The sequence below is a fragment of the Gossypium arboreum genome, chromosome 3, assembly GCF_025698485.1.
Source record: "Gossypium arboreum isolate Shixiya-1 chromosome 3, ASM2569848v2, whole genome shotgun sequence".
NCBI lineage: Eukaryota > Viridiplantae > Streptophyta > Magnoliopsida > Malvales > Malvaceae > Gossypium > Gossypium arboreum.
In genome coordinates this window covers 117,117,834-117,130,898 of record NC_069072.1, presented here as the reverse complement: position 1 = coordinate 117,130,898, position 13,065 = coordinate 117,117,834, and the positions used below count along the sequence as shown (strand labels likewise).

General features: G+C 27.5%; 1 long non-coding RNA gene across 2 annotated transcripts; it reads left to right on the top strand.

Annotated features, from left to right (window-relative positions):
• Nucleotides 1-1,647: 1,647 nt before the first annotated feature.
• LOC108474853 (uncharacterized) lies at nucleotides 1,648-5,748 on the top strand. Of its 2 annotated transcripts, XR_008280213.1 has the most exons (6): nucleotides 1,648-2,201; nucleotides 2,532-2,560; nucleotides 2,644-2,793; nucleotides 2,897-2,944; nucleotides 3,163-3,306; nucleotides 3,440-5,748. It is a non-coding gene; the product is annotated as an uncharacterized LOC108474853 (long non-coding RNA). The 2 variants fall into 2 exon arrangements; XR_001869956.2 differs by lacking the exon at nucleotides 2,532-2,560.
• Nucleotides 5,749-13,065: the final 7,317 nt, after the last annotated feature.

Sequence of the window (13,065 nt, the reverse complement as noted above, 5' to 3'; positions counted from 1 at the left end):
AACATGTTAACATTAGACACACTGTTAACCTTCTCATTGACCTTATCTGAAGTAACGCTTCAATAGACCACACATTCCTCTCAAAAGGAACTATTTACCTGTTTTTAAGTATGAGCACTCTCTTAATGTGAACACACTTCTTATGTAATAAGGAGTCCATTTAGGCATTATAGCCTTGAATCAATAAGTTTCTATGATATACTCCTATGAATATCCTTTAAGCATTTAATGGTATTGAATGTTTATCCACCCACGTCACACCAATAGACAAGAGAACCTTCCCTATAAGTACCTTGAGGAACGATGAAAAAGGGATCGATCTTTTAGCATCCTAAAGTTACTCTGAGTTATTGTCTTATTGATCAACTTGTTCTTTTGTCCTTGTTCTGGCTCTTGACCTCTTTAGGTGAACTGGCCCCCATTGTACCACACTTGATCTGTTCATTGCCCCTCCTTGTCCTCCTTTTTTGTTGTGCGTTGTATCAACAATTATATTTTAAGATTTTTTTAGATAAAGAGTAAGAATTATTTAGAGATATAACTCGAAATTAGTACAACCTAAAATTTTGAACATAATTTTTTTACCACTCTTCTTAAATATAATTTGGGTATTCCTAAGATAGATTAAAATGATACGAATAGATTCAATTCTTAAATTATGTAACCAAATAGAGTTGTTAGAAGCAGAAAAAAAAAACTAAACAACCTATAAAGCAATGAAAATAAACAATAAATCAAACAAAAAATGGCAAAGGGGACAGTTGATAAAAAAGTGACAAATTTGTGAAAGGAAAGCAATTCCCATAATTTATATATGAATAGATGGAGCTTGAGTAATACATTTTATGATTAATATGATAAAAATAATTTGAAGCATAGGCTGGAAACATATAGTATAATGAAGATGATGAATGACATCATAAGGCAGAGACTGCAAATATAATTAATGAACATAATGATAAGTCGTCCCAATGGAGAAAGCGAGTTTAATCATAGTTTACCCCACTTAAGAGAGAGAGTGTGAGAGACAGAGATATTAATTGTATCGTTGAAGTTTGGGGGAAAAATATAGAAAAGTAAGAGGGGTTCTTTTTTAAAATATTAATTTTCTTTTTCTGCTCAAATCTTTTTTTGAAAGAACTTGGATCTGCTTTTTCAAGTATGGGGAAAAACTGATATTTTGAAAAGAAAAATTAGGGAAAAAAAAGTTGAAGCTGCTGTTTAACGGCACTGATGATTGATAACGTTAAGCATTCTTTGTGAATAGTGCAACAATTTCATACTTAGGAGAAATTATTGATTGTTGATTTTTATTAATTTACTTCAGATATGGTAGTAGCGGCGAATTTTGACTTTGATTTTAGGAGTTAGAAGATTAAGGCTTTTAAAAGTGTTATTTAGAAATTTGATGATTTTAGTAATGTTATTAAAAATGTTTTGAAAAGTTAAAATATTGATTTTATATATGATGGTATAAAGTAAAAGTAAGTTGATTTTATTTCGTTAATAGTATGATGTATGAAATATGAATTTAAATATAAGTATTTAATTCGATATAACATATTTTTAAATTTTAATTTAAATGCATAAATAATATTTGAAATATTAAAATTACATATAAATACAATTTTTTAAATTAAAGGTGTGTTTGTTTGCAAGGATTTGATTTTCCGGAAAATATTTTCTTCATTTTACATACAGTGTTTGTTTGCCCGAAAATATTTTCCTAATGTAAAACCAATTACAAACACAGGAAAACAGCCCCTTAATTTTGGAAAATGTCTTACCGTTTCTAATTCGGTAAGACACTTTCAGGAAAATTAGAAGCCAACACCGATTTTCTGCTTCCCCTTCCCCTTCCCTTTCCCCCATTCTTGACACTTGATCTTCTGCTTGCCGTCAGCCAACACCGATTCTCAACACTAGACACCGGCGTTCATCAAAGCTTTTCCCCATGTTGTTGAATCCAGTGAAAACCCCAACTTGAATGAGATGAGCAGTGATGAATCCAATGACAGTTTTTACTTTGCAGAAGATGCAATTTTTGAGGAAGTTGATGGTAATACACAACCGAGGCTTCAGCTATGATGGTGCAAGGGATGGAGGGTCTCAAAGATTGAAATATATATTTTATTCCTTTAGAGCTTTGGGTCTGCTTTCGAAGAGATATAGGTTCTCAATGAAGTCTTCCAAATGCGTAGGTAAGAGGGCTTCATTTCATTTTTCATATTACCATACACATTTTTGTCCTTCCCTGCCATTGTTAATAGTGAATTTTCTCAATGCATTGATTTATGTTTCATATTTCCTTCAAAAATTAGTTGAATATATATACATTATCAGTTAGTGGGGATGCAGAGAGACGTGCTCGGTACAAAAGAAGTTTTAGTAATAATGGTGAAGAAAGGGATGGAGGGACTAAAAGATTGAAATAGTTGTACACCTTTTCATCTTTGGGTCTACTTTTGAGGAGATACAATTTCTGGTTTATCATATAAATGATCATACTTTTTTTCTGCCATTGTTAATAGGGTTCATAAAATATCCATAGAAGGCCGTGGTGGGTACCAAAATTCAGATATCAAGATTCATACTTGATTCTTTTTTGCGGTTGACCAGTTATTGGTTGTTTTTTATTCATAGGATCAATGGTGGGCTTCATTCAGCTTCATTGTTTAGGAAATTCTCCATATTAATTACTTTGGAGGAAAACTGAATGGAAACTCTGAGATATCAATACAGTAGCAAAATGATTCTGCTTTGGAGTACATAAAATATCCATAGGAAGCTGTGGTGGGTACCAAAACTCAGATATTAACATAATAACATTCATACTCAAATTATTTGTGGCAGTTGACTTGTTATTGCTTTTATGCTTTATATTTATAAATCATAGGACCAGCGGTGGGCTTCATTCAACCTCATTGTTCAGTTTATAACATCGGTGAGTGCTCATGCAATATGACATAAGTAAAGATTTATGTTTCATATTTCCTTTAAAAATTTAGTGAATACATATGTAATCAATTCTGATTACATGATTTTTTATTTTGGTTAATGTTAGACAACGTAACCTTCCAACTATTCTCTATACATATGTTAATAAGAAAGGTTGCTTATGCTGATCTAAGTGTTTGCTATTTGTTGTGCTTTATCTTTTAGATTTCGTAAAACTTGCATGAAAGTCGAGCCATACGCAGATTCAATACTCTACTGGAATTGCAGTTGCAGAGTAAGGGTGATTTTGATATCTTCATCCTCACCAACAAAACAAGTTCCCACAAAATTTCTGGTGCTAATGTCAAGGTTGTGACCAATGCAAAATCCTTTTTAATCTCACATTATATATATGCTTTTTTATCTCACATTTCTTAATGCAATGTAGTATAGCCGAAACCTAGAGATTAAGCTTTGACTATTTGAATTTGCTAATGTGAAGGGAGTGAAGAAGGCATTGATTGATGTAAGGAAAGCAGATGAGGAAGCAGAGTCAAGAGGGAATAAAAGAGGAACAAGTAAGCTTTGAATTTCTTCTACTGAATGCTTGCAATATACTTGTCGTTGAACTGAGATATTGAGGCAGTGCTTGTTGACAACATATTAGCCTTGTTGAAGTCATCCAACTTTTACATAATTTTGCTTCACTAATAAGTAAGGCTATTTGAAACCAACTATTTCATGATTGTATCAATTTTCAGTCAGAAATGAACTGTTAATTTAGCATAAATAAATTTTCCATACATAGATTTTTAAGTAAAGATGCAAGTATTAAATATTCAAATATCACATAAGAATCCATTTACGGAAGATTTATTTATGTTGAATTAACAGTTCATTTCTAGCTGATAATCGATGCAATCATGAAATAATTGGTCTCAAAAAGCCCTATAAATAAGAGATTGTACTGCTCTCCTTGTGTCTAAGTTCTTATCAGATGGCATCACAATGGCCAATTTCTTCCTGCCATACAGTAACTATTTCCTCAAGATGGATGTAGCGAAGAAATAGTTGATCTCAAACAACCTTATAAATAAGAGATTGTGTTGCTCTCCTTGTATCGAATTTCCATTCAATTGGCATCACAATATTTGGATAGTTAATACCTGCATCTTTAAATAAAAATTCATATATGGAAAATATATTTTCTCCAAATTAACTGCCTTTTCTGACAGATAGTGCATTCACTGTATCCTAATATTTAAATTCTGACAGGAATGTGCCAAAAACACTGCCTTTTGTGACCCAAAAGGTAAGAAAAGCATGTGTAGTATGCATGGTCTGTCTTTCAAGGTAACTTGTGGTGTATGTCTATTTCTTTTATGCCATGTATGGTATGTCTATAATGGTTCATGTTACCTTCCATATAGTCATATAACACCAAAACCATATGTGTATTGCATACCATACTTATGATGGTATAAACATAAAATGGTAAGTCATAAATTAGATATTAACTAGCATAGACCAACTCTAGTCTGGTTTGAACAATCCTGTGTGCTAATTTCAATTTATCTGGTCTGAGCAGGTGGGAACATTATTCAGTTCCCTATCTGAGTCTCAAAAACTTAATTTATGCTGCACTTTGGTTTGAAATGGACACTGAAAATTTATCTGTAAGGTTTAAATCCTCTACTAACATCCAAGGACAAAGACATTTTACCCCCAATTTGATAATAACTTTTCCTATTAGTAATAGTTTATTTCTTTCAAGAAATCAAATAGAAATGGCATAAGTTTAGTTTCCATTATTTTATGGTTTCAAAGAATTATTTATATACACCATCATTTGACACTCTAGTTGACTGAGAATTGTTGTCTATGGAATTCTATGAATAAACTCATGAAAAGTGTGGAAAGACAACCAGTGTTAGGAAACCGGTAGAGAGTTAAGGCAGAGATCGACCATAATATACTTAGAGATTGAATAAACACAGAGAATATGTATTCAAGTTCTATATTAGTGACATGATTAGGTTAGATTTTCTGCTCTTTTGCTTTCTTTGTTTATTTTTCCTCTTAAACAAGAAAAACAAAGAAAGGGCTCGGAGCTGTGAAAGAGAATGCTTACCATTTTCATGAACCAATTAGTACCTCTTATATATTGTCCATATACTTTATTAAACTAAGTGAAGCTTCATAGAAAAATAAGTTAGCTTGACTGACCTTTTTGGATTCAATGTAAAATGTTATGAGTTTGAGCTGATCTGCTTAAATTTGGGACTATTTTTCCCATTTTTTTGCACTAGATCCTGCAGGTGCACTAGTGCAGAATTTCTTGAATACTAGATGACTTATCTAGGATCATAAAGATTGAAGCAAAAGTTTGTTTGGTTCAGAAGAAAGTAAGAACTCGAACCATTGTAAGATGGTTTTCGGTGAATTAGCACCTGCCAAAGATCTCATTTATATGGAGCTGGTCGTAACGCTAATGGACTATTGCTTCTGTGGATTGTGTTAACACGTCCACATTACGAGTTCTTCTATCCATGTGTAATTGTTTAGTTTATTTCCATATTAAAACAATTTATGCGCTCTCGATAATTGCTTAGTTTGGTTAACCGGTTTATGCACTAGTTTATTACAAGTAGCATTGTCACTTGGACAATGCACGCTTATGCCTAAGGCATTGCCATGATGCATTGTTTTCAACTGCAATTTTGGATTAATTTTTTTGATTCGTGAACTTGTTCATGTGCAATCCGGTTGTATGAACAATGATTAAAAGATTTAGAGTAAAGTGATATGAAATGTATTTTTATTAGTGGATTTAGATATTGATATTCCGGATGCAAATTCGTATAATGGATATCATAATATACTTGGATTTTCACTTTTATTTTTATATAATAAATGTGGATATTTAACAGTTTTGGATATTAGACCGAATTTAATTGATTCGGATTTATAATTAGAAAATAATACATAAATAAACAGATTCGGATTTTGAATCAAAATTGTGTAAAGCCATCTTTTAGTCTCTCTCAATTTAGACATTGAGCAATTTAGTCCTTCTAAAAAGAGTAATTTAATCTTTTAATTTCAAAAGTAAGCAATTAAGAACAATTCATTACGACTATTAATATTTTATGTTAATTGTACATAATTTTAATTGACATAATAACATATTAAATCTTCAATGTTATATATTTTGTTAATTTGATTCTTATTTTAAAAATAATTGAAAAATGTATAAAACCTCAAAAATATAATAAGAAAATTAGTTTCAAATATATATATAAATAGACAAAATGTGTAAATTTTAAGGGATAAATTTGTTATTTTTCTAATCAAAATTATGTAAAATTGATGAAAAAATATTAAAGTTGTGATTGATTGTTTTTACATACTTGTGGTTGAATTGATTGTTTCTTGGATTAGTACATTTGCTTCACTCATGTTGTGTTTTTTGCATGTACAAGTTTGTTATATAAGCCAAAAAATGGGGGAGAACCTTTTTATAATTATTTAATCTTTGTTTTTAATTTTTTATAACACAATTAGAATTTTTTTTGTTTTGTTTGTTTTTAATTTATTACGGTTAATATTCTAGCTTAATAATTGAGTATTATTATAATTTAATTTGATTTATTTATTTATAAATAAATCATTGCAATTATGGAAAAACAATTTAAAATATAAATTTACTAATATATATAGACATTTATTAATATATGTAAAAACAGCTTTTTCGGAAAATATTTTCAGGGAAATTTGTCAAACAACAGAAAATATTTTACACAGATTCATCCAAACACCAAAAAAGTAAATCATTTTCTAGAAATTATTTTTCGAAAAATATTTTACTGGCAAACAAACAGAGCCTAAGAAAAATTTCATGAAGGATAAAATGATTCATTCAATCAATAAGTGGTTGAGTATAATGGGAAGACACATTGCACTCCCAATGGGAGAACTTAGATTTGAATCTTGGAGACAATATTATTGAGAGAGGCAGCCATGAATCTCGAACATGGACCGTAAAATAGAAATGCATAATATATAAAAAAAAAATGATTGATTCAAATGTAAAGTATCATTATTTTCCTGTCTTTATTATTACTAGTTTCAATGTTATTATGTTACTTGTGATTTTATGTGTTTATTTTTAATTTAGTAAATAATATAATTTTATAATTTAAAAAAATATATTTACTAAATAAAAGAGGAATAGTCTAATTTATAGTAAAATCCTATTAATTTTGATAAATAATTAAGAGAATAAAATATTTTAAAAGTATTAAAAATAAAAATGGGAAAAAAACAATAGTAAAATATTAAGTAATTAGATAAAATAACCTACCATTTGAATATGAGTTAAAATTTCATCTACAAACAACCATTACTTAATACTTTTTAGCTTTTGAATAATATTTCAAAATATAATGATAAAAATTATTTACAATTGTTTAAATATAATTAAAATCTAATAATAAAATTATTAAATATTAAATTAATAATGAAAACTAAATATACCAAATAATAATGTAAATCATACATTTTATTGGTGATGGAAACATAACCTATTAAATGGCACTAAAATATAATACTTTAGATGTTATTTAATTGAAAATCTATTACTAATATATATATATATATATATATATATATATATTTATAGTGCTAAATATTAGTTTTAAATGGTATATAACTATAATACTAATTAAATAGTTATTAATTTAAGATAATAAAATAATTATAATTAAGTCTAATTATAATAATAATATATAGTTAAGAAATAATAATTGTAACACTAATGAAAATATCATTAATAAAATAATTATCATTGTAAATATTTTAATTAATAACTTATCATGAGAAAATAAATCCAAAAGCTATGTATTAGTTTTACATTCAATATTGTCCCAGAAATATTATCAATGATTATTTTATATTATATTATATTATATATTTTATATTTAATTAAAATTTTAATTGGTATATAATTATAATATTAACTAAATGATAATTAACAACGATATTCTTGTCAATTCAAAAATTTCTTTAAATGTGTGCTTTTATATATATATATATATATATATATATATATATATATATATATATATTATAGATTAACACTAGGATACCAAGTCATTATTTTTTGATATTAACAAATATTCTTCTTAGATTAGAATACAAATATAATAAAATAATTTATGGCAACTCAATATTAATATTACAATAATATAAAATTAAAATACTTTTTAAACAATTAATATATTTTATTTCTAAAATTTAATTTAAATATATAAATGATAAATTGAATACTTAATTTTTAATTTATCAAACATACCCTTAAGGCTTTTTCAACATTAAATGATAACTAGTTATTTACCTACTTATACTATTCACACTTTTTTTGAAAATTTTAGGCATAATAACCTATTTAACCCTCCAATTTTATAAAAGAAATCATTTTAACCCTAATTTAATTTTTTACCTTTTAGTCTTTAAACTTGATTTTTTGTCAAATCATCAAAATAATAATAATAATATTTTTTTAGCATTGTTGATGTGACATAAACGTAGATAACACATTAATATTTAATTAATTTTTAAGTTTTAAAATTATTTTCAAAAGTTAAAATCATAAAAAGTATAAAATGATTTTTCCTCGGACTCAAATTGGATGGATGAAATGGGGTTGTATAAGCGCAGATACAGATGAGTTTTAGGTCTAAAATAAATATAAACGGTAACTCAGATATAGATGGGCTTTTAGTCCAAAAAGTAAAAGTAAAATAAATTTAACGGAGGCTTACCTCGGACTTTGTGGTTAACAGCCATACTATATGTATATATATTTCAAACTTTTGTTGACACCCGATAAAGTAATATATATTTTTATTTTCAAATTTTTGGGATAAAGTTTTCTCTCATTTATCACTGTTTAACTCAAACATATATGTTTCGTTTCTATCTTTATTAAAATCAGGCTAAATTTTAACTAAAAAACTCAAATCAATTTTCTCTTCTAAATTATACCTTTTTCTCATCTAAATACTTAATTTTTTTATCATATGTGATATTTAAACTATTCTTTTCCTAAGTTGATACATTCATTAGTTAAACTGTTAAAGTTTATTACCTAAATATTTGTTTTGTCATAAATGATACCTAAATTATTTTTTTCTAAGTAAATACCTATATTAGTTCAATAATTAGTTAAATCTTTAAGTCTAATTTTAAAAAAAGATAACTAATTAAAATTGACATATGATAAAAAGACAAAAAATATTATTTTCTCTTTTATATATTTTTCTTTCTTGAGAATCGATGACGATCGAACTAATTAGGCCTCTAATTCTCAATTTGATCAATTTATCCTTCAGTCAATAAATTATTAAAAATTCATAAAATAAAAAATATTTAAAAAAGAGGAAACCAATTCAGCTAATTTTTTTAGCTTGGTTTAATCATTTTGTATATGTTTGTAGGTCAATTGATTCAACCTTGGTCTTTGGACCAATATCTTGACCGATTATTGGACTAATCAGTTCGATTCTTAAAGCATTGGTTATCAGTGAAATAACTTTTTTTATATCATCAAGTTAAGCAAGCAAGCGGTGAATTCAAAAATAGAATTAATCATCAATGTCTCAGCCTCAAGAGGGCAAATTTCGAGCATTACTAGTATTGCCAAACATTAAAAAGGAAGAGAAAGAAAAAAAAAAGGGGAATAATGTAAAAAAAAAGAATTAAAAAGATACATTTTTAAAAATTTATATGATGTGGCAGTTTATTGTTGGTTGGAATTTTGTTAACATAAATAATATTTTGGTATAAAATGAGTAACAAAAGAATAGTTTAGGTACCACTTATAACAAAAAAGAAATTTAGGTACGAATATAGGAAAAAAGTACCGTTTAGGTACTAATTTGTGGATTAAGCCCTTTTTAAAATAAATTTAACAAGTTGACTAACAAATGTTGCAACTTAGAAAAAAAAATAGTTTAGATACTACTTATGACAAAAAAAATTTAAGGCACCAAAATTGGAAAAAAGGTATGATTTAAGTATCAATGTGGAAGCAAACTATATTATATGCTTAAGTCTACTTCAACCCTACCTAAAAAAATCCACTTAGATCCGCAACCTCTAAACCTAATCATGGGTCGTGTCATCTGTCCAAGCTCGAAGGTTTGTCTGAAAAGTGAAAGGGTTTGAGAAAAAATATAGGCCGAAAAAATGGACTTGGATAAAAAATAAAGCTTATTTTCTAAACGGGTCACGCCCCGGGTCCATCCCAAATCACATGCCTATACTTTTTTTGTGTGTTTTTAATTTGTTGGGAAACATTCATTTTAATATTTTTAGTATATTTAATATATTATATATTTTTAAAAAAAGTATAAAAATAGTAATGTAAAAAAATTACTATGATCGGGCCAAGTCAAGCTCGAATTTAATATTTTTAATATGAGTCGAGTTTTGGTAAAATTTTAAATTTTTTTTTTATATAATCCTACATCAACTCGACTTGACTCGACTCAACCCATGATGAAATATAGCAACCTCCAAAAAGATTACAATTGCATAACTAAACTAATAATTAGTCACTGTATAATGATTCAATTTTTAAAAAGAATATGTTTAGAGTTAAAATTGAGGTATTATATTAAAATTGTACAACTAATATTAATAAACTAAATCATGACATAAAAATTTTGAAAATAATTGGAACATGTCATTACTAAAAATAAAATAAATAAATAAAATGAGCATGGCTTAAATATAAAAATGTCAAAATTTATTTTAAACAAAATATTAATATGTAAAAAGTATATATAATTTACAATATTTATACAAGAAAAGAGAAAATATAAAAGGGTAAACTACATGTCAATCTAAAATAGTGTCGTTTCTATTTTGCTCATTCTATTTTTTTGTCAATTTAGTCACTCTAATTAAAATAATTATTCGAATTGGTCACTACTATTAAAAATTTCATTAATCTACTAACAGATTGTTGATGTGGCTTTTTTTTTTTTTTTACTAAAGCTAAAGACCTCTTTGTAATTAGTCTAAACACTATTTTTTTTGTGTGTGTTTATTTGCTACATAAGACTAAAACTTGTAGGTTTTTTTTCCATCTTCTTGTTGGTTGTTTCTTGGAAAAAATAACAGAGGAAAATGAGAATAGTCTTGACTTATTTGTTTGACTTATAGTTTTAAAATAGTGTTATGTTCATAATGTTTATTTCTACACGTTTGATTTGTGCTCAGATTCGACTACATGCTTTTTAGAAATCCTTTGTAATTTCTTCAAGATCTAGTCATAGTATGGTAAGTTTTTCTGTTCTTTTCTTTTCTTTTCTTTTTTAGGAAAAGTTTATTTTTCCCCTTAATTCTTACATTTCCAGAATTAGGTTATTTTAGTGTTTTGTTTATTTACAAATCTGGCTTTGTTAGGTGTTTAACTTTTATGATAAAAAAAATCCTCCAAACAATGTTTTTTATATAAATAATTCCTATATATTTTTTATTCTTTTCATAGTAATTATGTTATTGTTACCGGGTATTAAACGTTAATAATGAAAGGATAATTTTGAGCGTACTCAAGAGAAGATTTTAAGGAATTTTTGAGTTTTTTTCTTTTCTTTTATCTTTTGCATGTTTTCTCATAAAAGAGTAAGAAACTAGAACATGAGGTGTTTTGGACAAGTCAAACAAACAAGTCAAAACTATCATCATTTCCCTCAGTTACTTTTCCAGCAAACAAGCTAGAAGAAAGAAAAACAAAAAACTTACAAGTTTTAGCCTTATGTTGCAAATAAACAAAAAAAGTGTTTTCGATTAATTACAAAGAGGTCCCTAGCTTTAGTCAAAAGTCAAAAAAATTTTACGTCAGCAATTCGTTAGTGAATTAATGGAAAACTTTTATGGTAACGACTCATTCGAGAAATGATCTTAATTAGAGTGGCTAAATTGACAAAAAAAAAATTAGAGTGGTCAAAATAGAAACAACATTATTTCAAAGTGACATACGATATAGTTTACTTAATATAAAATAAACATTTACTTTAAAAATAAATTACTATGACAAATTATACAAAAGATGTTATAAATTACCATGATCATAATATATAAACTATTCTCTAAATCAATCACTCCTAATTTTATAAATTAATTACCCATTGGTTATCCAATAATTTGATTTCTTTTTAAGAAAAAATCATTAATTCATTCCATTAATGAGACCATACAATTCGAGGAGAAAAAACAATGATCACTTATTGTAGGACGTGAATGACAAGCTCTATCAACACAACAAAGGTTTCAGCCTCAGCATCAAATGAATATTATGGCACATTGACAATTGGCTTTGTCACAACTCAAGCACGTCATATTTGGAATGATTACAAGTACTTAATACGATAAGAAAATCAACCTCGAATGGTCCAAAGCGACAAACAAAAATCAGCACAAGAACCAAGCAACCACCTAACTGGAGAGGATGACGACAAAACCATCCTTAAAATCACTTGCAAAAGCAAAACCAAAAAATGTGCTAAAAGAGTAGACCCAACTTTTAAAAGTGAAGACTTATTAAATAATGAAAAATAAACAAAAATACATATAGAGATTAAGATAACACGGGTCCAAACCGACTCATGAAATATTCTCAAAACAGAAACAAATTAAGAAGCCAGCGAAGGGTCACCCACTTTCCAAGAGAAATTTCTGGTAGCTCGTGGAGTTTTAGTGGTGATAGGCACCATCATCTCTGTCGAAACCATTTTTTGTAAAAGGGTTCGCCTTTTTATTTTGAAAACGAGAATGAAAAATGAGAGTCGCCACCAATCCTTTTTGATGAGGTGGGATCGGGTCACCTCGAAAAGTGGTTGTTTTTAATAAACGGTTTGATTTATTAAAATAATGTTTTTGGTCTACGAAATTCAAAAAGATGGGTTCGGGAGTCAGTTACGCACGAGGAAGGATTAGCACCCTCGTAACGCCCAAAATTGGTACCTAGTTGATTAATTAATGTCTTGGTGTCGAAAATTAAAAATTTAAAGAAATTTTAAAATACGATCCTTTGCTAAATATTTCTTAATTGAATTTTTT